This window comes from Podarcis vaucheri, assembly GCF_965113315.1.
Source record: "Podarcis vaucheri genome assembly, chromosome: 9".
In the NCBI taxonomy this organism is placed as follows: Eukaryota; Metazoa; Chordata; class Lepidosauria; order Squamata; family Lacertidae; genus Podarcis; species Podarcis vaucheri.
Window position 1 is genome coordinate 66,724,448 of NC_138767.1, and position 27,331 is coordinate 66,751,778.

Sequence of the window (27,331 nt, forward strand, 5' to 3'; positions counted from 1 at the left end):
TACGAAAGCATATATATATATATATATATATATATATTTGCTTTCGTAGATTTTCACGGGTACAGGAATGCAGGTTTTGGTGTCTTCGGGTGTCTTCCCGTCTCTTACACGGGAAGACACCCGAAGACACCAAAACCTGCATATATATATATATATATATATATATATATATATGACTTTTTCTGCAGAATGCATATTTATACTATGGCAGTCACTCCCACAGGAGTCAGTGAATGTCACCAACCTAGATGGCTTTAAAAGAGAATTATTCAAATTCGCAGAGGATAAGATTACAATGGCTTTGTAATGGTTCTAGGGGTTGCTCGTGCGTAAGCCGGTGTAAACACCTGGCTGGATTGCCTGAGTGAACCTTTTCTGTCGGGACAGCCACTCACCCGTGGCTGTCTCAATCACTGGCAGAATCCGTCAGTGGGCATTTCTTAAACTTCTTCCAGCAAAGAAGCTCTTTGATGCCTAGTCTCCGCCTACTCTCCCTGCGCGGAAGCCTTCTGCGCAAGGAGGGCGTAGGCAGCAGAGGACCTCTACTCTTCCCGCTGGTCCCTGGCAAGGAGTCATGGGACCGCCTCGCCGCTTCCCCCATCTGCCCCCCCTTCTCCACTGGTGCTACGCTGATTCTCTTCCCCAGAAGATGGGCTGCCTCTCCCAATCCCGGGGCGCTCTCCGGAATCCCTCTGGATTTTGCTCTCTCCCTCCAGCACTGATGGCAGTTCCCTAACAGGCTTCTAGCTGAGATGTCTGTGAACTGATTCCACAGTTGGAAGCAACAATGCTTCTGAATACCGGTTGCTAGAAACTGCAGGAGCTGCTTTAGGGCTTCCGAAAGGCAACCGTTTGTCTCCTCTGAGAAAAGGATGCTAGACTAGAATCATAGAATCATAGAGTTGGAAGAGACCACAAGGGCCATCGAGTCCAACCCCCTGCCAAGACTAGATGGACCATTGGTCTGATCCTGCAGCCTTTCATGTTCTTATGAAAACCTGCCCCTTCTTCTTTCACTGAGAGTATTTTAAAACTGCATTTGAAACCACAACCAGTAATTCTATTTTCCTAGTGTCTCTTTAATGTGTAAAAGGTAAAGGACCCCTGGACGGTTAAGTCCAGTCAAAGGTGACTATGGGGTTGCAGCGCTCATCTTGCTTTCAGGGTGAGGGAGCCGGTGTTTGTCTGCAAATAGCTTTCTGAGTCATGCTTCTGGCGCAACTGGACACCATGATGTAAGCCAGAGCACACAGAAACGCCGTTTACCTTCCCAAAACAGTGGTACCTATTTATCTACTTGTGCTGGTATGCTTTTGAACTGCTAGGTTGGCAGGAGCTGGGACAGAGCAACGGGAGCTCACTCCGTCATGGGGATTCGAACCGCCAACCTTCTGACTGGCAAACTCAAGAGGCTCAGTGGTTTAGACCACAGCGCCACCTGTGTCCTGCCTGTAGTATACCGTATTTTTTGCTCTATAAGACTCACTTTTTCCCTCCTAAAAGTAAGGGGAAATGTTTGTGTCTTATGGAGTGAATGCAGGCTGTGCAGCTATCCCAGAAGCCAGAACAGCAAGAGGGATTGTTGCTTTCACTGTGCAGCGATCCCTCTTGCTGTTCTAGCTTCTGAGATTCAGAATATTTTTTTTTCTTGTTTTCCTCCTCCAAACACTAGGTGTGTCTTGTGGTCTGGTGTGTCTTATAGAGCGAAAAATACGGTACATTAGTTTCCATAACTTATGCATTTTGAGGTGCCATTACCCCCAAGTGTGTAGATTTTTGTACACATTTGGCTGGAGAACTGCATTGCAAAGCTGCCTATGTTTTGGTTCATGTATTGTTTCAGAAATTTGGGATTAAGTGTGAACAGAATCAATTTCCTCCCCTGTCCCCATGTAGGACTAAGGCCAACATGGATCTTACTTCTGAGTAGACATGCACAGGATTTTGCTGCCAGGGAAGGTGTCCTCAGAAAATAACATAAAGAAAAAGAAGTGATGTAAAATGCCAAAATTTAACTGAATATTTCAGCTGGAATTTGTCAGAGGAACTGAGAAGGAATAAATCAGCAGTAATAGATGACATGGCAGGTTTAATTAAAGAAATGTCTGAATGGTAATGTGCCATTTGATTTTTAGGCAGGAGAGGATATAATGTTACCTATGTCCCAAAAGGCACATGCAAAGAATGCAGGACAACAAATGTATTCAGCCATGTGTTTTCTTAAATAATAAGAAAAACCAACAAAGATCATTCAAAGGACTGGAACAAAATTAAATGACAAGTAGAAATGAATTTGGTTTTAGGAAGCAAAGAGAAATACAGAAAGCTGCATATTGAAAAAGAGAAGGCCAGAGATTGGGAAAGACATTTATATAGCATTTATTGACCTAGAAAAAATCCTTCAGCAGCCTTGGCTGAAATGAAATGTTCACTACACTGCAGAATACAGCCTATGAGGAATGGATTATGTATAAAAACCAGGAAGCTATAATTAGAGTAAATGATACTGAACAAAAGGCAAAAACGAGTAAAAGGGTCTATACTCACTTTCCCCAAAATTCTTTAACCTATTTATAAAGAATTCAGCCAATGCAATAAAACTGAGCTGTAAAGGTAAAAGTAAAGGGACCCCTGAACATTAGGTCTAGTCGTGACCGATTGGAGTTGCAGCTCTCATCTTGCTTTATTGGCCGAGGGAGCTGGCGTACAGCTTCCGGGTCATGTGGCCAGCATGACTAAGCCACTTCTGGAGAACTAGAGCAGCGCACAAAAATGCCGTTTACCTTCATGCTGGAGCGGTACCTATTTATCTACTTGCACTTTGATGTGCTTTCAAACTGCTAGGTTAGCAGGAGCAGAGACCGAGCAACGGGAGCTCACCCTGTCGCGGGGATTCGAACCACCGACCTTCTGGTTGGCAAGTCCTAGGCTCTGTGGTTTAACCCACAGCGCCATAAAGTTGATAAAGTTGTTTTGTTGATGAGGGGCACTGCTGTTAAGGTGAGCAGGGAAAACAAGGTTTCACCATTACAAGCTTCAAAATTGAATAGCTTATTCTAAAACAAATAACTTGACATTCAGCTTACATGACCTAACTGATCAGGTCTATTAATGTGCCAAATTTCAAATCAATCTGATAGACAGCAAGCTAAATCGTGCCAAAAAGTGACATTTTGACCCTTTCATCTGCAGGCATATCATACATTCCTTTCCAATTTCCGTGAATAGAACGGATGTAACTTTATTCAGGTTTGCGGGGGAGCAGATGTTTCCATTGGTTTAGGGAAGTTCTGAGAAGCGGCTCAAAAGTTATTAAGGTTTTCTTCCCTGTTTAAAGTCAGTGGAAACAAGTCACTAGCAGGGTGTTCAGGGCATGACAAGAATGAAAATTAAAGTTAGTGGTCCTAAAGAGAGTGAAATGATTGGAGAAGGAACCATTTAGTGTGTGTTCTATGTAATAATACCTCATTCTTTCATTACAGGATTTAACACAGTAGTGTAGTGGTAAGGTGAGAGCTTGCCAAAATTTGGGGGCCTGTGGGCACATTTAGAAACCTAAGAAACTGGGGGAACTTGCCCCACAACCTAATGCACCCTCTGTGCAACCCCCACCCCAGCAAAATATTGTTTTTATTTAGGTAGGGAAGGGTGATTGTAAATGTTATTTTAAAAAAATGTATTCTTTAATGTCAGCTGAATTATTTGATCATGTTTATGTCATAAGTGCCCAGCCCAATGGATCTCCCTTTCCTAAGGGCCTGGGGTTACAGCAACACAGAAAGCTACCTTTTAACATGTCAAACCATATGCCATATACCATGTATCATAGAAGCACATTAAGGTGAGTAGCAAAAACAAATACCCATCATTATAAGCCACAGAACAATTCAATGATCTTACCCATCTCCCTATGAACCAGGCCTTCTTAAGGCACTGAGAAGATCAAATTCAGTTATGGTTGCCTGAGGAGGTAAGCAAACTACTTGCAGTGCGACCAACCACCTTCCCCGATGACTCTTGCTCATCTTGGTTTCTTAGGGATAGTCACAGGGGTTGACTGGGTGGATCCTGCGAGTGATCTACGCTTCACGGAGTGAGTGGTATGTGGCAAATCCCCTCCTTAAGATGTTCCCGAACCCAGAAGTATAAACAACTATCACCCAGTGGCAAATATCCCCTTTGGGAGCAAAGTGTTTGAGAAGATGGCGGCAGTCCAACTTTAGGCATGCTTGGAGAAAACTGATTACAGTCGTACCTTGGTTCTCAAATGGAATCCATTGTGGAAGTCGGTTTGACTTCCAAAAATGTTTGGAAACCAAGGTGTGGCTTCTGATTGGCTGCAGGAGCTTCCTGCACTCAATTGGAAGCCGTGGAAGTCATGTCAGATGTTCGGGTTCCAATGAAAGTTTTCAAACACTCACTTCCGGGTTTGCAGTGTTCGGGAGCCAAAACGTACGAGTACCAAGGCGTTCAACCATCAAGGTACAACTGTACTTAGATCCATTCCAGTCTGGCTTCAGGCCTGGCCAGGGAAATCACCTTGATCACTCTAGTTGATGATATTTGTCAGGAGAAAGATAGGGGGAATCCATCTCTGCTAATTGTCCTCTACCTCTTGGTGGCCTTTGATACGGTTGACCACAGTGTCCTTTTGGAACATCTCAGGGAGCTGAGAGTTGGCAGCCCTGTGCTTTATTAGTTTCGCTCCTACCTCTAGGGCTGTTTCCAAAAAGTAATTATGGGAAGCTATTCTTTAGCACCATGGGAGTTGACCTATGGTGTCCTGCATTCTACCTTGTCCCTCATGCTATTTAACGCCTACATAAAGACCTGGGGAGATGTCATCAGGAGATTTGGAGTGAAGAACCACTGTTAACAGGCTCCAAGTGATCTGGGGGATCCTCACTAACATAGCTGAGCCTTTTATAAACAGCACTGGATTTTTAAATATTTGTGATTTCTTTTATTTAGGCATTGAAAAATGTGTCCAATTTCCAGCCCAGAAACAAGGTCTCAAAGTAGCTTACACAGTTAAGAATTTGCCATAAAATTAAAGGCATCTGAAACAGACTACGAAGCTTGGCAGCAGGAACAGCCAATCCAGAAAACAGCAGTGAAACATAACAACCAGCCTACACCACAAAGTCAATCTGAGTGCTAAAGTCTTAACCAGCCAGCTAGTCAGGGTAGGAGGAGGAGGAGGAGTCTGGATTTGTTATCCCGCTTTATCACTACCCTAAAGAGTCTCAAACAATCTCCTTTCCCTTCCTCCCCCACAACAAACACTCTGTGAGGTGAGTGGGGCTGAGAGACTTCAAAGAAGTGTGACTAGCCCAAGGTCACCCAGCAGCTGCATGTGGAGGAGCGGGGAAGCGAACCCGGTTCACCAGATTATGAGTCCACTGCTCTTAACCACTACACCATGGTGGCTCTTAGGCAAATAATTCCATAATAAATAAAAAACTTAGGAGAAAGTATGAAGAAGCCTCCCCCTTTCCCTTGTCCATCAAGCATCAGCTGTTGAGGACACTCAAACGAGGGCTTCCCCTGAATTCTTTAGAATGCGGGGCTAGAAATTGGAGGGAGTTTTTCTCCAGATAATGCTGATATTCTATATTTTATAACATCATCACAGTAACTGAAGCAACAACAACAAAGGGACAGATCCCTGTCCCTGAACTGTTTGCAATTTAAATTATTGCTGCTGTAAAATATGTCATTAAATTTCTTTTTTAAGGAAGCTAGGATCCAAAGTTCCAAACATATTGATATCCAAATCCAACAAACGCAACCTCCTATAAATTGTGCATAATGGGAAAATCATGCAGCCAGAGAGGCTATAATCAATTCACAGCATGGAATGACCCAGCACTGGATTTCTGCAGGCAAATGAATACATTAGCAAAAAGTTGGAGAGCTACTTCTGACATCTGTGGAAACACTCAAGGGGCAAGCAGCTATTACTCTGTAGTAATCATCCTACCTGCAAGCTCATTAAGTACAAAACTAAACTTGTCTCAGAGATGTTTTTAAAAATATCAAAACAGGGTATCAGAAAAAAATATGAGGGGATAGTCACAAAGCATGTTTATATCTATATGCTTAACTGTCCTGTAGATCATGATAGATTGAAAAGAGGCGTACAATTTTTTTTTAAAAAAATGCATATGAAATTTCATACTCATGAGCTGATAAGATAAAAGTCATAGAATCATAGAATCATAGAATCATAGAGTTGGAAGAGACCACAAGGGCCATCGAGTCCAACCCCCTGCCTGCCCAGCTGAAACTGAACAAATGGAACAAAAGAATATGCTTATTAGCTCTTAAAAATCAGAAAATCTCTTATTTTACATAAATGGAGATTATGATTTGGGGCATCTAATGGGAATATTTGCAAATCTGGGTATCCTAAGCATGTCTAGAAAACCTTGCACGGGGGTTGTATATTAGTAGTCACCGTTATTCATCACTCTTCCTCCAATAAACTCAAGGATATTTTCATTTTCCTCCAATGGGTTCGGTGGTACTCTTCAGAACTGTTGGTTTGTTCATCATCCCTCACAATCTCTCTTTTGCTATGGACATTCAGCATCATTTATTTAAATATTATTTCTCCCCCATGAGCTAGGCCTCATCTCCCATTGATTGGATTCAAACATCATATTTCTGCCTTCTGCGGTTCACTCTTGACTGACTGGGATCTATCACGACAAGCCAGTAATTTCATACCAATATAATACCGCTTCGTTTAGCTCATCAGTATCAGAGGTGCTGAAGGTCAATAATCAGCACTATATATGTAACCCTAAAAGATGCACTAATTATTGTCGAGACCAGGCCTGTTCAGGGGGGTGGGCAGCTGGGGTTACTTGCCCCGGGCCTTGGAGAGCTAAGCCAGCTGGGAGGCCCTGCCAGGGACTGGCTGTTTGTTTATTTGAGTTTATAAATTTGTCTGAGACCTCGGACAAGCTCTGCATGGGGCTGGTTGAGTGGCTTCCATAATCTTCTTGGAAGCAAGTAGAAATGTCTCAATGTCATCATCCAGTGATTGTTTGACAAGCTCAAAATGCACTGGGAAGTTCTTTCAAGTCTCACTGGTTTATAGTGCAATCTAAGTTCAACAACCACTGGGATGGAAAAGTTTGGGTTCAACAGATCTTGGGCTTTCCCCAGAGCTATGGTGGTTACATTCCTCATCTTGGCTGAAACAGAGATACACCAGCATAACTTCCTCACCACAGCTCAGGCAGCTGAACTTAAGTCAATGTCAGTTTTGAGTTAACACACAAAGAAGAAGATCTGGGACAAGTGTATTGGCTCTGACCCCCATTGCTATTCCAGCCACCCGCCACAAGTTGCAAGGTGAACTTCTGAATCAGGGAGTTTCATGTACTCAGGGAGGTTCCCCACATATTTTGGAAACCTAGAAAATCAAGGTTCAAAAATGCATGAGAAACCCCCAAAATATAAGAAGCTCCCTGATTCAGAAGTTTCTATTTCAGCTCATGAAGGCCAATATCAGTGGTTTCCAATCTTTTTTCAAAGAGGGCCAGAGTTGATGAAATGAGAGCCATGAGGGCCGATAACAGCAGAAACCAAAATTGTTGGCCTTTTTTGTTGAACTTTTTTTAGGATTGAAGTTGTTGAGGCTGTTTTGGGATTTTACCCAAGAATTAAACTGATCAGCAGGCCAGATTAGGCTCCCGAAACGGACTTTGGACATTCCTGGCCAACATGAATGGCAAGGAGGAATAACCAGGACACCCATATTCACTATCCCTTTCCATTTGTTAATTTGTAAAAACTTGTTTTATTCCTCAAATTACACAAAACTATCAGTTGTTTGAAAGAAAATTGACAACCATACAAGAGGAAGCCATTACCCCATGACGAGTTACAATGAGGACAACATGGAAATCAAATCATCAATTCATTGTAAATCCAAGGCGTCTGATTAACATTTGTTTTTATTGTAATCAATATTTTTCACCACTATATCAAAAAGCATATATTGTGTCTACCTTCATTCTTGGTGTCTTAAAAATTCTTTTAATTTACACATATCTGCACACTCCAATATTTTATCTCTCCATTCTCTAATCACTGGTGTGGTATGCGATATTTAGCAAACAAGGTTCTAACCAAAACTGAAACATAAACAAGTTCCCTATGTTCCAAATTAACTGAGTATTTCACATAATTTAATAAAATTATGAAATGGAACTTCCCAACCTAAAATCGAAACCCCTGTTTTTTTAATCGCTTTCCAGTCCTTTCTTGAAACTTTTCATCTCCACCATGCCGAAACTTAACACCAAAGAGGTTATAGTCCTCTCACACACTCTGAAGTTGATGGTTTGCTTAGTTTTCAAAGTGGCAAAGAATTTAGCCCTTGCATCACTTATTTCTCAGATATAATGAAGTGGTAATAGACCTTCCTAGCTTTGAGAACATTTCAGCTCCTATGTCTAATTACAATTTTTCAAACTGTATTCACGGGGAAAGAAACTAATCACTGTAACAATAGTCTTCAGGAAATTATACAGCAGAAGCACAAAATGTCAGCAATTTAATATTTTCCATGGTTCATCACATTTTGTATTCCCCCATGCATAAGCTGATCACATTTATTTTTCCACCACAGGGGTGTATAACTCCAAAGAGCAAAGCCAAACCCACAAACACATCTCTGGAAAATGGAGTTACCTTGGCAACTAACAAACTGTGCTCTGCTGTAGAATATTACACCATGCCTAGGTACCTCACTCTTTATGGGAGGAATGAATCAAATAAATGACTACTTGAAACAGTAAGTTCATTTTGATTTTTAGCCTGTAGAAATTCGAGCTAAAAGAAATTATTTTTGATCCCCAAAATTATTCCTAAACTCAACTGTTGTGAATTATCATGGCAAATATTCTAGATTTGCAAATGTTTGATAGGTATTTGCTGGTCAACCTTATTTCAAGTATTTTTTATTTCTATTTTTTGTATTTGTTTATTATTATTATTTTATTTTGGCAAAGTAATAACCTTGAATAAATAAGAATAAAAATGTGCACCCGCCACCAGGACCATTCCATTGTAACTATCCAACCTCCCAAAATTTCAGCACCTCTTGTGATGGTTTGACCCATTTCCATTTTGACAGTACAAATTCTACAAACACCCTCCATATCTTCTCGAAATCATTTCTTCTGCATATTCCCTGTCTTGCCTTAATGGCACATGTTAATTTATCATTAATAGCTATATCCCACACCTCGTTATACCATTCTTCCATTTTATCTTCTGCTTGCCCCTTCCACTTCCTAGCTATCATAATTCATGCAGCTGTCATTAAATCTGTGAGCAAGTCCTTCCTGGCCTGTGAACCTTCCACCCCACTGTAATTTAATAATACTGCTACCTCTGGACTCTTGATTGAAGTATTTATTTCTGAGATTTATATACCATTTCATACATAGTGACCAAAATATAACATGCCATGATTGGGGGAAGGGGGGGCTGGTGGTTACATTCTGTGATGATTGTGGTCTGTGGTCATTTTCTACTCAACTTGTCCTCTGAGACAGCAAAAGTAAAAAAAGGGCAAAGGACCCCTGGACAGTTAAGTCCAGTCAAAGGCAACTATGGGGTTGCAGTGCTCAACTCACTTTCAGGCCAAGGAAGCCAACATTTGTCCACAGACAGCTTTCTGGCTCATGTGGCCAGCATGACTAAACCACTTCTGGAGCAATAGGACACTGGGACGGAAGCCAGAGCTCATGGAAACACTGTTTACCTTCCCACCCCAGCAATACCTATTTATCTACTTGCACTGGCGTGCTTTCGAACTGCTCGATTGGCAGGAGCTGGGACAGGCCAATGGGAGCTCACTCACTCCGTTGCGGGGATTTGAACCGTGACCTTCCGACTGACAAGCCCAAGAGACTCAGTGGTTTAGACTTCAGTGCCACCCATGTCCCTAGTGCATAAGATGCTGTCTGTGCTATGGGGACATTGCACTGACCTATACTGGTTTGTTGTTTTGCCCTGCCTGGCAGATTTGAAGTGAGTCATATAGTCTTCTGATTCTGTTAACAAATCCTTTTGTAGATTCTGTTGACTTTGAGTTCAAACAGGTAACAGGTGAAATTGGCTCAGTAAATGGCTATGGGCCTCATCGCCTCTAAGTTCTATATTTATTATCGATAAGCCATGAGCAAAACCTCTGTTGCTGTACGAAAGAAAGAAAGACTTGAGCCTTAACTATATAATAAATTTAATGGGGGAAGGGGTAAGATACAAAAGGAAGGGAGAGGAGAAGGAGACTAAGACTAGAGAGTCAAAATGGAAATGCCAGAATAAAAGGGAATTTAAACTCAGATGTTGTTGGTGGTAGCGGAGGTTTTGCAGAGGAGAGCTAGGGATGCGGGAGAAATTCAGTTCAGTTCTTATTTGAAGGCAAATATATTTAATTCAGACTCTTCCAAAGAAATGCACAAACTGAAACACAGACATCTTTCCAAATTTGCACTTCTCTAAATTTTGTGATGCAGTTTTCCAACCAAGGTTTACAAAAATGCACATATTCAGGGAAGGTGAATGTATGTAATTAGTGAAAATTACATACAAAAAGGCATTATGTTGAGAGAAATTGCTGGCAAAAATATGTACGCTACTTAAAAATCCATACATGAATATATATTTAATGAGATAAATGAGAAAATTGCAGCAATTCATGATTTTTTCTATTAAACAAATCCCAGTGGATTTCTCCACCACTGCGATGTTTAGAATGGTCTATCCCTATCTACAGACAGAATGGTGTGGATCTCATAAAAAATTATTTGGATCTTAATTTGAGTCATTTATCTCATTCTATTTCAGATAGCAATATAGTCAATGGATAGAGATTATAAATAGGAAATGAAAGTACTTGATTCAATAGACTGACCTATGTGCATTATCATCATACTTTCCAACCCCTTATTTTAGTTGAAATGGAAATTACTTCCCTCACCACCACCACCCCTCCTTCTGGCTTTCCTGTCTGATGCAGAGATTTTTAAAGTGCTAGTATACTTGAAATCTTTGGTTTCCATTAAAAGGATCAGTCAGTTGTGTAGCTAGAAAAGAGTCTTTAAAACTCATTTAGTTTTTGTTTTGTAAAAAAAAAAGGAAAAAAAGAATTTGCATTTGAAAGATAAAAGAGAGGCACATGTTGCTGCTAATCAGATGTTTGATTAGTGGGGAATTAATTCCAGTTTTTCTAAAGATGCTTAAACTTTCTCCAAATTTTCTTAATTGTTTGTTTTGCAAGACAATACATGGAGCATTAGACTGAAACAAAGAACTATTCAAAAGAAGCAGATCTGCAATTATTCAGCCAATTCTGTTAAATTTACTCCTGATTTTACAAGAGTATATTTACAGAAGGAGGTTGTTTCCTTCATATCTCTGGCTTATTGGGCGAGTTAAAGTAAAACGATACGTTTGGAACGTGAAATCTCTCTCTTGCTCTCTCTCCCTCTTAACAAATCCTGTGGAGAGCCAACTTTTAACCAACTGCTTATTAGGATGAATTATCAGCAGGACACACACCATTCTGGTTCAGTGTTCTGTTCGTGCATGATGCAGCTACGTTCAATAAACACACAAGATGTAACCGGCTGTACGTTTGAAAAAATAATATATACTATTCATTGTATTGAATTGTAGATTTCAACAGAAGTAGCTCATAAAGTTCAATGAAAAAGGCTGAAGACCCGGTGGATCAGTTCATTCTCTAATCAGTTTATGCACAAGGTCCATATATGTGAAAGTGTCTATTCCACCTGTCTGTTCATAGAGTCCAACAATCCGCACGAAAGGTTGTTGCAGTTCCACAGAATCCTTTCACAAAGTCTAAGACAAGGATTTCCCGAATATTAGCCTTGTTTCGCCGTCCTAGGCTTCATCAGTAGTATAAACTCTAGGTAATGCAAATAAATACAATATCGTAATCTCACACATTTTTACAGCAAAAATAATAAAAAAACTGTCAATAACGATACATACCATATATGATATCACAGGACAGTGGCTCTTATAGCATAGTAGTAGCTGCTGTAAGCAGTAACTTTTACAGAGTGGAGTTATATGTGTTAGTTTCTGTTCTTATCACTGAGCCGCTGCTTGCAGTCACAGGACTCTGTTTACATTCCACAGAGTCCAGATACTATTGGAGTCACACGGGAAAGGGAGACGGGATGTGACGTTAGTGTGGTTTCCTGTTTCCTTTGTTCTGTTGTTTCCTTTGTTCAGTTGCTCTCTGCTTCTCATAGAGAGAGGATGTATATTACTTTGCTCTCTGCATACCTTAGTAATAAAGCATAGCAATGTACCTCATATCTATCTCATCCTTCTGCTGTGATGTTGTTTTAATGCTCTGCTGGGAGGGCTCGGAGGAAGATGAGCCTTATCAGCTCGGAAGAACGGAGCTGAAATCCCAATAATATGGACAAGCACAATATTGATTCAAGTAACAGGTGTTGGCAATCAACAGCTACAAAATTTCTTTCTTAAAGTGACCCATATGGCACAGCAGAAGTATAACAAACTTAATTCATACTCAGATGCTATACATATAAACAGTAATGCAACTACATTGGCAGGGCAGATGGTTTCAGCCCTTCTCGTTGAATAGGCCCCCCACCACCACCACTCCAGGGAGATCCATTATGGAAAAGTGATTCATACATTTAGCTGCTCATCATCAACTGTAAAGCAATCAAATGTAGAGCTGACAGGTGATGCACATATTTGTGTGTAAAAGCACTTAATGCCCAGGTACTGAGTCAGATTTTTAAAAATCTCTTAAGGGACAAAAAGTCCAAGGATGGGGACAATTGCTAATAGCAGGCAGCTACTGAGCTACAACAGCTAGTATGTGCATAAATGACTCTCTGCAAGGAATTGCAATTTAACAACTACCTATGTAGATATTAATTCAACACAATCATTGCCTTTTACTAGTTCTAGATAAGGTTATCTGGTGGTGAGATGCAGGGAAGGAAACAAATACAAGCTTTTCCACCATAAAGTCTATACCCTTGCCATCATGGAATATTAAAATGACATAATGGGAGCTAGTAATATAAGGAATGCTTTAAAGCCCATTTTATATACAGCCCAGCTTTTCAAGTGCTTTATTTATCATTGAGTGTAAGTGATTGCCATTCAACTCCCTTCAGAGTATGGAAGCAGAATGGCTCCACAAGGACCAAGACATTAACATAAAGTGCAGCCTTCTAGCATGTGATAGATTAAAAGTGCACATATTCATTTTTTAAAAAAGCCTGTTGTTTAGGTAGGAAAATAGGGAACAATTAACTTTAGCCAGAGCACAGGAAATGGACACAGATTAACATGGAGGGATGCGATATGCTAGGGTGAATTAATTTTCTTGCAGATAGGTAGTTGGATAATTTTATATGTGGATTTGTAGGTACCTACATGATTCCTACCATATTATATATACCGTGAGGTTCGTGCAGACCCTGAGAGGCCAATGAGACATTGCTATAGCCACATGATTCACTTCTGCAACATTTTCTTTAACACAGGGTCCCAAGGTATCATGCACAGATTGACTTTGTTGCCGATTTGTGAGGTTTGTATCACCTGCATCATAGGCAGGAAACCTCAAGCCTGAGGGCCATAATTGACCTTCCAAGTGTTTATATCTGGCCCTTGGAACTCTCCCCAGAAACATCTGCCCTCTGCAGGCCACAGCTCTGCTTTCCACCTTACTTCAGAGTTTCGCCTGGCTGAGATTGTATACATGAATTCTGGGACACAAGTGGCACTGTGGTCTAAAACACTGAGCCTCTTGAGCTTGCCAATCAGAAGGTTGGTGGTTCGAATACCCATGACAAGGTGAGTTCCCATTGCTCTGTCCCAGCTCCTGCCAACCTATCAGTTTGAAAGCACGCCAGTGCAAGTAGATAAATAGGTATCACTGTGATGGGAAGTTAAACGGCATTTCTGTGTGCTCTGGTTTCCATCATGGTGTCCTGTTGTGCCAGAAGCAGTTTAGTCCTGCTGGCCACATGTCTGTGGACAAACACCGGCTCCCTTGGCGTGAAAGCAAGATGAGTGCTGTAACCCCATAGTCACCTTTGACTGGACTTAACCATCCAGGGGTCCTTTACCTTTACTTTTTACCTTTACCTGATTTCTGATAATGCCTCTTCTTTGCCTGGGTGGAGAATTGCGAGGGGTGGGTAGAAACTAGCCTATGGTGCAGAGTGTGGCAGAGGGATATTCCTTCTTCTGGTAATTTGCCCTCTCTTTGCTCCTGCCACTTCTGGTAGCCCAGAAGGGAATGCAGTGTTCAGGCTGAAAAAGGTTCACTTCACTTCACTTTTCATTAGTATACTGCCTTTCTATATTACTATATGAAAGAAGCATCCCACATACCTTGGCCCATAAGCCATCCTATTACATGTTCCCCATCCCATAGGCTGAGATCTCAATGACTTGTCATAAAACAAATAACTAGGAGAAACTGCTGCACATTTCATATTAAGCATGCAGTTTGACCCATAGTCAAACTTAGACCTCTTGCCAGCCTCAGATCTCTGCTATACAATTTTCTGTGGAAGCTACCATATTCTGAAGTACATTGAGTACTTGACATTGTCCCACACTAGGCTCCACATTTGGACTCAACAATGAGGGCCCCCCAGGGCCCTTAAAAAAAGATTGGGGGCCCAAAGATTCTTGGTCCTCTGGCATCAGCAGCTATGCTTCTGTCTTTGATGTGCTGCATCTGTGGGGAATATTCACATGCAAAGTTAATTCTGAAATGAAGTTTATCCAAAATGCTGACTGCCAACTCACTGCCCTGCTCATAGCTGGCAGTTGGGGGGAAATTAACAATTTGGAAAGAAGGGGTGCTTAAGGGGGCTAACCTTGATTACAGCGAGTGGTCTTGGCATCTTTGCAAAATGTGAGATTGTGGAGGGTTTATAGTGGTCAAGTGTTAATATCTACATTCTGGAATGTGTCTCTGCATTTCCCATTCTGCATAATGAAAGAAGCAGCTTAGCAAGTTTGGAATGGGACAACTTGCTCTGGAAAGATGACTAGAGGCGGAATATGAGAGAAGCTGAAGAAGCCATCTTGAATGTGCCAGTTAACAACTTTTATGAATGCCAAAAGTTAGAGGAAATGGGTGCAATTGAATTACATGCATGAATTCAAAGATATTTAGACAGTTTAACATATTCTTGTAAAGTGCATTGAGAATGTAATTTCTGGGTGCATTGCCAAAGGCAGCACTTTTGCCAAAAAAACGTTATAAGAGGTGCACATAAATTATTTCAGCATGCATATTTTTTTTACATAATGACATTGCTTTGTAACAGCTTGCTGTGTAACAAATACAGATTCATGCTGTATCAAAGACTCTCCTAAGCTGAGCTGGCAGACATTGACTCTAATCGGTAGCACCCTTGTTTTCATTCTGAGCGTATCAAATGGAATGACCGAAGTGGTTACCAGCAGACTGGAACATATTGATTGAAATACTTTAATTTGGGATGTCTCCGTCAGGTTAATGAATTAATGAAATAGAAATCATATTGGAAATACCTGCATGTGGAAAAATCCTGCTCTATAAAATCAGCAGAGGGGAAAATCTGCAGAAGGCAAACACTAGTGGTTCTGAATGGAAATTAGATTGTTTCCTAACGTGCAATATTTTTATTATTAAGGTCACCTGTGTTTATGTTTGCTGTTCTGTTTATGCAATTATTTGTTTATATTGTGCCTGCTTGCTAATTAGCCCAGGGTAGTTTCTCAAACTTTTGATACCTGCACATTCCCCCTGCCATTTTGGGATTAAAACTGGGTCACACAATTCTTACACTCAAAAAGATACATGTATATCTCTCTCTGCAATCAGTTTCCAGAACAATTGACAGACATCACATGGGAGCTGTTGAATAGCTCAATCATTATTGCCTCATGCTGCGTAATGGTGATGTCTTATAGATTTCCTCACACCTGTTAGCTGCAGGAAGCCAGGAAATCCCAGTGAGTTGCCCTTCCCTCTCTTGGGAGCGCATTCTGCCGAAATCCTGGCAAAGACAGAGAAAAGGAGGACAATATTAAGCTAAGCGGTGGACAAATCTGTTAGTTGCTTTTTCACTCTATTTCTTTTTAACTTTTGCCTGAACTTAAGTTTATTTTGCCCCATTTCTGCATCAGGGTATTGTTGTACATGAAAATTTATCAGACTATGCATATTTTTATTTATCAGACTATGCAGCCAGTCAGAAGCCACGGAATCCCCACCGAACGTTCAGGTTCCAAAGAATGTTCACAAACTGGAACACTCACTTCCGGGTTTGCGGTGTTCGGGAGCCAAAACGTTCGACTCACAAGGCATTTGACTTCTGAGGTACGACTGTACATTGTTTTTGCTAATATGAGCTTTCCCCCTAATATATGCTTTTTGTATGCATTCCTTTTGGAGATCTGTCTTGCAAAATTTGGTGTGATTTTTGAAGGGCAGCTGTGTTTCAGTTTGTGTGTTGTATGAAAAATGCAAATTAGATAGGTTTGCATTAAAATGGAAATCAAATCATTCCCCCTTCATCTCTAATAGCGCTTCTCCACTCTGAGTGGCCCAAAGTGGAAGATGGCACATCCAATATATTTTCTTAATTTGTCACGACACACTCTCTTACTCACTGTTTGAAAGTCAGTATGGTAGCAGAAGAAGCAATCCGTTAATAGAAATCTTTTTGGCCTATAAAAAGTTTGGCAGGCCTACTTTGAAGTAAGACAGGGCAGATCTAAACTACATGCTGAAGTTTACATATGGTGGGTCAATGATTTTCACACATTAGACTAGTCTCGGAATAATTTTGATGCATGCAGAATTCATGATCTAATTAATTTTATTGTTTTATCGATTCCTCAAGGTTTCCATACCCTTAATCATCTTGGTTGTCCTCCTCTGCACACATTCCAGCTTGTCAACATACTTCTTAAATTGTGGGGCCCAGAATTGGACACATTATTCCAGGTGTGGTCTGACTAAGGCAGAATAGAGTGGAACTATTACTTCCCTTGAAGCATAACATGAGTCATGCTTCTGATCCATGGGGGACCCTTAATAGTGCTCTGCATATATATATATGCTTTTCAGGTTTATACATTTCACTAATTTTACAATCATTTTAACATTTCAAAACTTGACTTCCTTTCCCCTCTCTCTGCAGTTCATTCAATTTATTTTAAATATCTTCTGCATATCCAAACTAACTTAATTTGCTGATTTATTCATCTACATTTATTCATCTACACATGCTTGGTGCCCATGCAATTGGTATTGCCATGAAGGTCTCCTACAAAAACAGGACCCCTGATTTTTCAGGGTCTCCTCATTCACATGGAAGACCCCTTTGTGTGTACATCTGCACACTGAGGTACTTCACACTGATCCTGAACACACAGCCACTGGGGGAGATATTTTGGTGTGTGTTGGGTGCAACCAGCGGGTGTGAATGCATGGGGGAGTCATTCGATTCCACATTGAACTTAACTCGAATCAGGTTGCCAGCCTGTGTGTGTGTGTGTATCCGTTACCCTCCTTTCATTTCCATTCCTTGTTAAAGAAGTGTGAGAGCTTTGGAGAAGGATTTGGAGATAATTTAAACACCCACACCCACCTTCACTGCTGAAAACTGAAGGATGCAATCAGAAAGATAAAATGGGACGTGAAGTGTCACGATTCTATTTGATTATTAGAAATAATAGAAATAAATAATAATTCCACTGATTGCACAGAATCAAGAATGTCTCCTACAAATGATAAGGGCTAATACTCCTATTAATTCTGTCTTCTAAGATCTGCATGCTTTACAAGTAGGGTCAAGAGCTAGAAAAAGTTTCTCTTTCTTCTTAGAAAGTCTGTTTTTTGGCCCAAGATCTCTATGCCAGAAGCTGTGGTGGTGATGATGAGAAAGCAGCTTCAGTCACATTGTTAAACATGTAGTTGATACAGAATGATTATATACCTGATCTGCTCCAGAAATGGTTGAGCAAACTTGAAACACTAACTTTGATATAGTACAGGGACTGTGGATGGCTCCTCCCTGGGACAAATCACATCATTCATATGCAGTTGTGTTGATTCTGGTGCCATAGGTTAATAAGAAACACCAACATCAAACCACAATGTGGAATTATTCTCTTTTGTGTCCAGATAAATTTTCATATGCACTCGCTATATCGAGAGGATACATCATGTAACTGCCCTTTGCTTGACAATGCTCTGGTCTGAAACATTGATCGGGACATGCCAACTACCTACGAAGCTTGATCTCATTAGTTACCTCCTGTTGCAGCAATTGTTTTGATTAATTAAAAGTTAGGGACTTCTGTTCAGGCCTGATGGATTGCTGAATGGGAACTTTGTGTGCCTTCTGCCGACACCCCAAAAGTGCACTTCCAATTTGAAGTTCTATTTAAATGTGCAGTCTGCTTCAAAGATTCTGAAGTCATTCACAAGTGTGACTTTTTTTTATAAAAAAACCTGCCATTTATGAATTTGTAACCCATAATGGGACGCAGCTGGCACTGTGGGTAAAACCTCAGTGCCTAGGACTTGCCGATTGTATGGTCGTGGTTCGAATCCCCGCGGCGGGGTGAGCTCCCGTCATTCGGTCCCAGCCCCTGCCCACCTAGCAGTTCGAAAGCACCCCTAAGTGCAAGTAGATAAATAGGTACCGCTTTATAGCGGAAAGGTAAACGGCGTTTCCGTGTGCTGCGCTGGTGCTGGCTCGCCAGAGCAGCTTCGTCACGCTGGCCACGTGACCCGGAAGTGTCTCTAGACAGCGCTGGCTCCCGGCCTCTTAAGTGAGATGAGCGCACAACCCTAGAGTCGGACATGACTGGCCCTTACGGGTAGGGGTACCTTTACCTTTACTAACCCATAATGCAATATTTGTGAAAATGTAGTTAGGTAGATATATGCCAAATTGTTACAGTTTGCTCTTAAATTTGCAAATTAGGTAAAGGTAAAGGTACCCCCGACCATTAGGTCCAGTCGTGACCGACTCTGGGGTTGCGGCGCTCATCTCGCTTTATTGGCCGAGGGAGCCGGCGTACAGCTTCCGAGTCATGTGGCCAGCATGACTAAGCCACTTCTGGCGAACCAGAACAGCACATGGAAACGCCGTTTACCTTCCCGCCGGAGCGTTACCTATTTATCTACTTGCACTGATGTGCTTTCGAACTGCTAGGTGGGCAGGAGCAGGGACCGAGAGACGGGAGCTCACCCTGTTGTGGGGATTCAAACCGCTGACCTTCTGATCAGCAAGTCCTAGGCTCTGTGGTTTGACCCACAGCGCCAGCCGCTTCCCTAAAGGTAAAGTACCCTAAAGGTAAATGGTAGCAAAGAATTTACTTTAAAAAAATGCAGCTTTAGCTATTTAGAACATGAGAACAGGAGTTGCTCAATTCGTCCAATTCACTCCAAAGCGGCGCCATAGAATGAGAAATGCCCCCCTACAACCTTTGGGCGTGAAAAAACTACATTTCACGTCGCCAGACAAAACGAGCCGTCGGTGCCCTAACCCGCAGGATCAGATTTCACCAAAAAACCGATGTTGTCCGATTCACTGCAAAGCAGAGACATACAGCAATAAATTGACCCCTGCAATATTTAGCAGTGAAAACACTACATTTCACAACGCCCCACAAAATGAGCCCTCAGCGCCCTAACCCACGGGGTCAAGATTTTGCCAAAAATCCAGCGTTGCCCGATTCACTCCCAAGTGTTGCCACACAGCAAGAAATGCCCCCCTACAACATTTGGCAGTGTAAACCCTCCGTTTCACAGCGCCCTACACAATGAGACCTCAGCACCCTAATCCGCGGGGTCAAGATTTCACGAAAATCTTGACATCAGCCAAGACATTCCAAAGTGGAGGCAAACACTGGGACAAGGTCCCCTGCAATGTTTGGCAGTGAGAACACGTTTCATTGCACCCCACAAAATGAGCCCTCGATGCCCTAACCCGCAACGTCAAGATTTCAGAAAAAAACTGACATCGTCTAATTCACTCCAATGTAGCACCAAACAGTGGGACAAGCCCCCCTCAAGCATTTGGTGGTGAAAACCCCATGTGTCATGGCTCCAAACAAAATGAGCCCTCACGTTCTAATTCGCGGGGTTACGGTTTCGCCGAAAATCCGACATGATTGGATTCAATCCCAAGTAGCGTCAAACACTGGGAAAAGTCCCCATGCAACATTTGGCGGTGAACACCCCATGTTTCATGGCTCCCAACAAAATGAGTCCCTGGCACTCTAACCCGTGGGGTCACCATTTCACCGAAAACACAACATTGTCCGATTTGCTCCAAAATGGTGTCAAACGTCGGCAAAAGGCCTCCTGCAATGGAAGGCCTTGCAAGATCTCTTCCAAATCTTGAGAGATATTTTGCTCTCCTAGACATCTTGCAAGACTTTGATGAGATCTCGCAAGATCTTGCAGGAAATCAGCAGGAAATGGCCTATCTGTTTACCTGTAAGCTCACACCTTTATTTTTTTTCTTTTAATACAAGTTTCTCAATCTATCACATTAGCACAAAACAGCAGACGTGTGTGTGTGTGTGTGTGTGTGTGTGTGTGTGTGTGTTGCTCCAAGCCAGGGAAGCTGAGATCCATGGGTATTTGTCTACATTTGCATATAACACCTTCTGTGATCTACCATGCTTGTGCAAAAGAGCAGTCCAAAAAATAGAAATAAGCGATGCCTCACTCCAAACTAGGTAAGGATTTGGAGTTTTTCACATGAAAGGCTGCCTGTTGCTTCATTTCCTCATGCAGGCCTGGTGTCAGGATGCTATCAGTGGCTCCCAGCTGGTTGCCCAGCAAAGTATAAAGAGAAGGAAAAGTTTCTTACGGTCCTTTTTTAATTTCAAACTTCCTCATTCGCCATCATCATCACTTCCTCTACGGGTGCCAGTAAGTGCCCTCTGTCTTCGACATCTTTGCTCTCCTACTTTTAAGGCTCACCGGGTTCTGGGAGATGGTGGGTCTGGAATGTGTTCTTGTGCATGACAATTCACCAAATCAAATCTTATCTTTTCATTCGCAAGGAGAAAGTCCTCCCACATATAGATCAAAGGGTCAGATATCATGACTCAGAATGTAAAGGTGAACCAGTGCTTATTATACTTCACATGAAATGTTTGCTCTATTCTGCATGTGGGCAGCAAATGGAAAGGGACTCCTTGGAGAAATCTCATCGTTGTATTGTGTTGCCTACACAAAGAACGGAGCAGAACATCAGACAGAACAAAGACACAGAAGAACAGCAAAGGAATGGGATCAAGGGGAAGGCACACACAATACAGAACAAAATTGTGGAAACAGGCACGGGGGGGGGAATTTCCTGGATTAAAGAATAATCATGTTTTCCTGGTTTAAAGAATAATCATGAATTATTAAAATTATTTTAAAAATGTATTTTGATTTTAGCTATGTGGGTGTTGTTGATAAGCAGATATAAAAATAAAAATGTTACACTGTAGGATTATATTCTGAAATACTTTATAGCACAAAACAACAAGACGGAATATACAGTTAATGAGGACCGAATAGGTCAGGTTAAAAATGGCCACTATTTTTTAAATATTAACTGCATCTGATCAAGGGAATAATTTCTGAACTTGGTTGTTCTTCTTGCTGGGGGAATTCTTTCTGCGGGAGATTGTTCTTTTTCTCGCTGGGGGAGGGGAGAAAATGCTGTGTCAAAAGTTATCAGAGGGCAAGATGAAATCATGCACAAATAATTATAGGCCATTGGGCAAGACCCATTACTAAGTTTGTTTAAGAACTCTCAGAAAACCTTTCAGAGGACTTAGGTGACCTAACTTGATGCCCTCCCCCCTCAGTGTCTTTTTTAAAAAATAATAATATTTTATTAGGTTTTATCCATAAAAAAGTTTAGAAAAATACAAAAAACAAAAAAGATACAAAGTTCCAAAATACAGAAATACAAACATTAAACACAAAAAAGAAAAGACAAAAACACATATAAAAAGACAAAAATTCCTTCTTTCTTAATTTCTCCTCTTTGATTAACTTATTTTCCTGACTCCCTCACGTCTCCCATTTTTGTATCCCTTTTAAAAGTTAGTTCAGCAAATTCATGTCCTGTTAGTCTATCTATTTATTAATCCAATCTTGCATTTTACCTTGTTGCTAAAACCCCTGCAATTCATTTCAATGTCCTCAACATTCAAAAATTTTACAATATTTCTGCAAATACATTTTAAATTTCCTCCAGTCGTCTTCCACCAACTCTTCTTCCTGATCTCGGATTCTGCCAGTCATTTCCGCCCTCCCCCCTCAGTGTCTTATTTGGAAATTGATCCTCTAAAAAGTGATTCATTTTAAGTGTACTAATATGTCTATTCCAATCAGGAAGCCCTAGGTACTCTGTTGAGATCCAGATAATGCTTACACATTCCATGATGAACAAAGTAGCTGCTGAAATTTGCTCTTCTACAAAACTATTAAAGGTGCAGGGCTCCTGATTCTGATGTATCTCACCACCCTATGACTGGACACTCTGAATGAGCCATGCATGCATGGAAGTCAGCATTCAAAGTCTGCATAGGCTGATTAGTGCGATGCAGGAGACCCACACAGATACCTCTCCCTCTTTTCATCAGGAGCAGCAGGAAGGGGCCTCTCCCAGGATTATCCCCGACTTTAATGAGACTTCTCAGACCCACTGCTGAGTCTGTGGCATTCATGCAAACTTCAAAATGGAAAAGATAAAGTCAGATCCTTCCAAGTCGGTGGGTAGAGATGCAGATAAATCTGGATTGCACCTCATCACTAAAATCAATCTAAATGTTCTCTGCAAGATTTCTTTTGTTGCTTTGTTGTTGTTGTGAGGAGTAGTACACATTTAAATGATGAACTGCTGGTTTAAGGGTTTTGAACCTATAACTTACAGAGTTTGGGTCTTATCTGAGACCACGAGGGCATAAAATGACTAGAACCCCAATACTACAAACTCTGCCTCTCCCCACACGAACCAACTGCTACCCTGTCTTCATCATCTGAGGTGACATGAGAAGGGGCCTTCTCAGTGCTGGCTCCCAATATGTGGAAACCTCTCGCTGGAGAGACACACCTGGCCCCATCACTGTCTATTTTTAGGTACCAGGCAAAAACCTTTTTATTCACCCAGGTCTTTCAACCTTAATTTTATGCATAGTTTTTAGTGGAGTTGAGTTCAATCTGCTATTTTATGCATATCATCACGAGCATTTTAGGAGGTTTTTATGCTTGCTTTTTTATGCTTGTTTTTCTACTCGCTTTCAATGTTTGTTTTTATGCTTGCTTTTAATGTTTGTTTTTGTTAAGTCACTTTGGGTGTAAGGAAGCTGCTAATAAAGATAATAACAAATTAATAAACGGAGGTGTTCACACCACAGTATATGGAAAAAATGGGGGAAGCATCATGTAGCAGATAGCCCTTTAGAATAAACAGCTTTTAATCTGTTGATAGAAGTATTTATTAAATCAAGAGTTTTAATATTTCTCTTGTGTTTCAAACATCAATACCTTCTTGTTTGGCTTCATTCCAGGCACTTTGAAATTGGGATGGGCAATAAATTCAGCCCACCAAACATACCTAATTTGCACTTTCTGAAACTCTATGAAAACCAAAACAATGTCATCCTTCAAAATTCACGCTTTTCCGAATTTTGCAAAGATGTTCTTTCATCAAGTAATGTGTACAAAAATGCAGAATCTGCATTAAAGTGTGCATTCAAATGCAGATATTAATGAAAAATAGCATACAAATGAGTCAAATAGAAATTGCTTTGCAATTTTTTATATTAGGCAAAATTGCATATGAATGTGTATATTTGGAGAAATTTAACTGAAATGCTGATGAAGTTTCATGAAAACTATTTTTATTTTTTAGGAAACCAGTGTGAACTTGGGATTGGAGAAATGCAAAACTGAGAGAAAGCAAAGTTGATAAATTTGCCCATCTCTGCATTGAAATAAACAGTCATATCAAGAGTGAGACAATTTTTCTGGGGCAAAATCTTAGTCAACACTAACCATTTGCCTTGCAAGACTTGCAGCTCCTTACAAATTTACATATACTTCATTTTAACTCCCTGAAAATTACACAGGGTGAAAACCTATAAATATTTGCAATAACAATTATTTTCAAATAATGATAGCATGGGGAAACTGCATTTTTTTAAATTTAGTGGCAACATTATAGAAAGAAACAGCTTACAACAAAACTGATGTGTACAAAAATTGCTATAAAAATAGCTGCAATCCTCAGCACAACACAGTTCAAGAACCACAGCTGCAGAAATCATAGGAAAATATGGCACTGTAGAATAAATATTTTCCTTTATATTCAGATATATTGGCCTTGGTGTGCTCTGCTATTTCAAAACATCTGCATGGATCATATTGATATAACAGCAGTGGTCAGCTCTATAAATAACTGAGTGATAATTCACCACGAGGAAGATGTACATAAATCCATAAACTTACTAACAATTAAGCTCAAACATGATCAGGCCAAAGCATGTGAATCAAATCAGTCAAATCACCAAGCAAAAATCATTCAAATCACTTAGAGATTTTCCATTGACTTCAGCCAGCTTTTCTTCAGCCGGAACTCAACAGAACTCAGTTCCGGCCCCATTGCCATTCTATGAGAACTGACGAAGTCATTCATGGTGAGTTTCAGTTTTCTATTTCTAGAAAAATAGCACTGCTGTGAACTAACAGCACCTTTGGTTGTTTGATTATGGATTTGGAATGAGAAAAGCATTTGATTTCCAAGCAACTGCATTCAGGTGAAAGTAACTTCATATGTAGATATGGTTAGCAACAAAAATACAAAAGACAAGTGCTTTGTTCAGCCAATCCTGATGCGCAACAAAATAGCTATTATGACAGCACTTATTATAGCATAATTGTTTTTGAAACATAAAATGTGCAATCCAGAGCAACAGAATTAGTACAAATTTTGATGAATTCCAAATGGATGAAAAATTGTAGTATTAGAAAATAATAGAAATAAATGAATGAGCATTATAATGGAGTTGAAACTGAATTTAATACTGCACCCCCCTTTTTTTTACAAATGTGAAACAGCACCTAGCAACCAGTTACAATTCCATAAATGTTACCATTGTGATAGTGGTAGCAGCAGGAATAAATCACTGGGCTGGCCTAACTGAATTAGAATCCCATTATTTCTGTCCTCTTCAAGAATTCACCTAGCATCAGGGTAACCTGGGAATAAAATTTCAAACCTCACCTGCATATACAAGTAACAGTCTAAATTCTTTTCTCATCCTGCAGTGTTGTTGTGTCCCATAAAAGCTATCACTGCAATCTATTAAAGTAATGCAGCTTTAGAAACAAGAAGAGAAACAGCACACTCTTTTGTGTGTGTTGTAAGGCCACTGACTTAACATCCTTCTGCATTTTAGAGCTAGTACGCTAGGAATATTATAGATATTCTGGAACTTTTGCAAACAAATATTAACACTAAAGCAGTGTTAATCTTTATTGATGCAGAGAAGGCCTTTGGCAATATTTCTTGGAAGTTTATGAAGAAAAACTTGGAAGGGATGGGAGTGGGACGGGGGTTTGAAAATGGCATAGAAGCAATTTATTCAGAACAAAAAGCCAAGTTGATAGTGAACAATGTGGTGACAGAGGAGTTCCATATTGAAAAAGGAACACGTCAGGGGTGCCCCCTATCCCCTCTATTATTTATATCAGTCCTGGAGGTACTGCTGAATATGATTAGGAGGGACCGGCAAATACAAGGGATACGGGTCGGAGTGAAACAATATAAACTGAAAGCATTTGCAGATGATTTAGTTTTGACATTACAGGAGCCAGAATCTAGTACAAAAAGAGTTTTAGAACTGATTCAGGAATTTGGTCGGGTGGCAGGATTTAAATTGAATAAACAAAAAACTAAGGTCTTGGGGAAAAACTTGACACCTTTAGAAACAGAGGGGTTTCAGAGGGAAACAGAGCTAACTGTGGTTAAAAAAGTGAAGTACCTGGGGGTAAACTTGACGTCTAAAAATTTGAATTTGTTTAAAGATAACTATGAAAAATGTTGGTTAGAAGTTAAGAAAGATCTAGAAACTTGGTCAAGATTGAAGCTTTCCTTGCTGGGCCGAATTGCAGCTGTAAAAATGAACGTTTTGCCAAAGATGTTGTTTCTGTTTCAAACCTTGCAGATCGTGGACAGAGTGGAATGTTTTAGAAAGTGGCAGAAGGATATTTCAAAGTTTGTTTGGCAGGGCAAAAAGCCCCGAATTAAGTTCAAAATACTAACTGATGCAAAAGAAAGAGGGGGGTTTGCCCTGCCAGATTTAAGGTTATACTACGAAGCTGCAGCCTTCTGCTGGATGAAAGATTGGATCTTATTAGAGAACACAGATGTCCTAGATCTGGAAGGTTTTAATAACTCGTTAGGATGGCATGCGTATTTGTGGTACGGCAAGGTAAAAACACATGGAATGTTCAAAACCCATATTGTCAGGAGAGCAATTTTTATAGTCTGGATGAAATACAAAGACTTACTTGAAAGTAAGACCCCGAGGTGGCTATCACCAATAGAGGCCAAGGCTCGGAAAAAACCCAATATGGAGGCCGGCTGGCCGAAATATTGGGAAATAATAGAAAGCATTGGAGATAACTGGAGGTTGCAGAGCTATGAAAAACTAAAGGATAAGGTGCAAGATTGGTTTCACTATGCCCAAATTAATGAGGTTGTTAAGTTGGACAAAAAAATAGGATTCCAGGTGGAAAAATCGAAACTTGAGACAGAGTTGTTAGAACCAAAGACCAAGGTCTTATCGAGAATGTATAACTTGCTGCTTAAATGGAACACCCAGGATGAGACAGTTAAATCAGCCATGATAAAGTGGGCTCAGGACATCGGGCACAACATTATGTCTGAAGACTGGGAGAAGTTATGTACCACTGGTATTAAATTTACGGAATGTAATGCCCTGAAAGAAAACATTATGAAAATGATATACAGGTGGTACATGACCCCAGTCAAGCTTGCTAAGATATACCATCTGTCTGATAATAAATGTTGGAAGTGTAAGGAGGCTGAAGGGACATTCTTTCACCTTTGGTGGACTTGTCCAAGAGTGAAGGCCTTCTGGGAAATGATCTACAATGAGTTAAAAAAGGTGTTTAAGTACACCTTTCCCAAGAAACCGGAGGCCTTCCTCTTGGGCA

The 27,331-nt window shown here is 40.6% G+C and overlaps 1 long non-coding RNA gene across 1 annotated transcript in view; it reads left to right on the plus strand.

Annotated features, from left to right (window-relative positions):
• Window positions 1–8,770: 8,770 nt before the first annotated feature.
• Window positions 8,771–27,331, plus strand: part of LOC309540969 — a 409,726-nt gene continuing 391,165 nt past the window's right edge. The window contains exons 1-2 of the long non-coding RNA XR_014223589.1: window positions 8,771–8,812; window positions 16,304–16,435. This is a non-coding gene — a long non-coding RNA (uncharacterized lncRNA). The remainder of the gene's footprint in view (window positions 8,813–16,303; window positions 16,436–27,331) is intronic.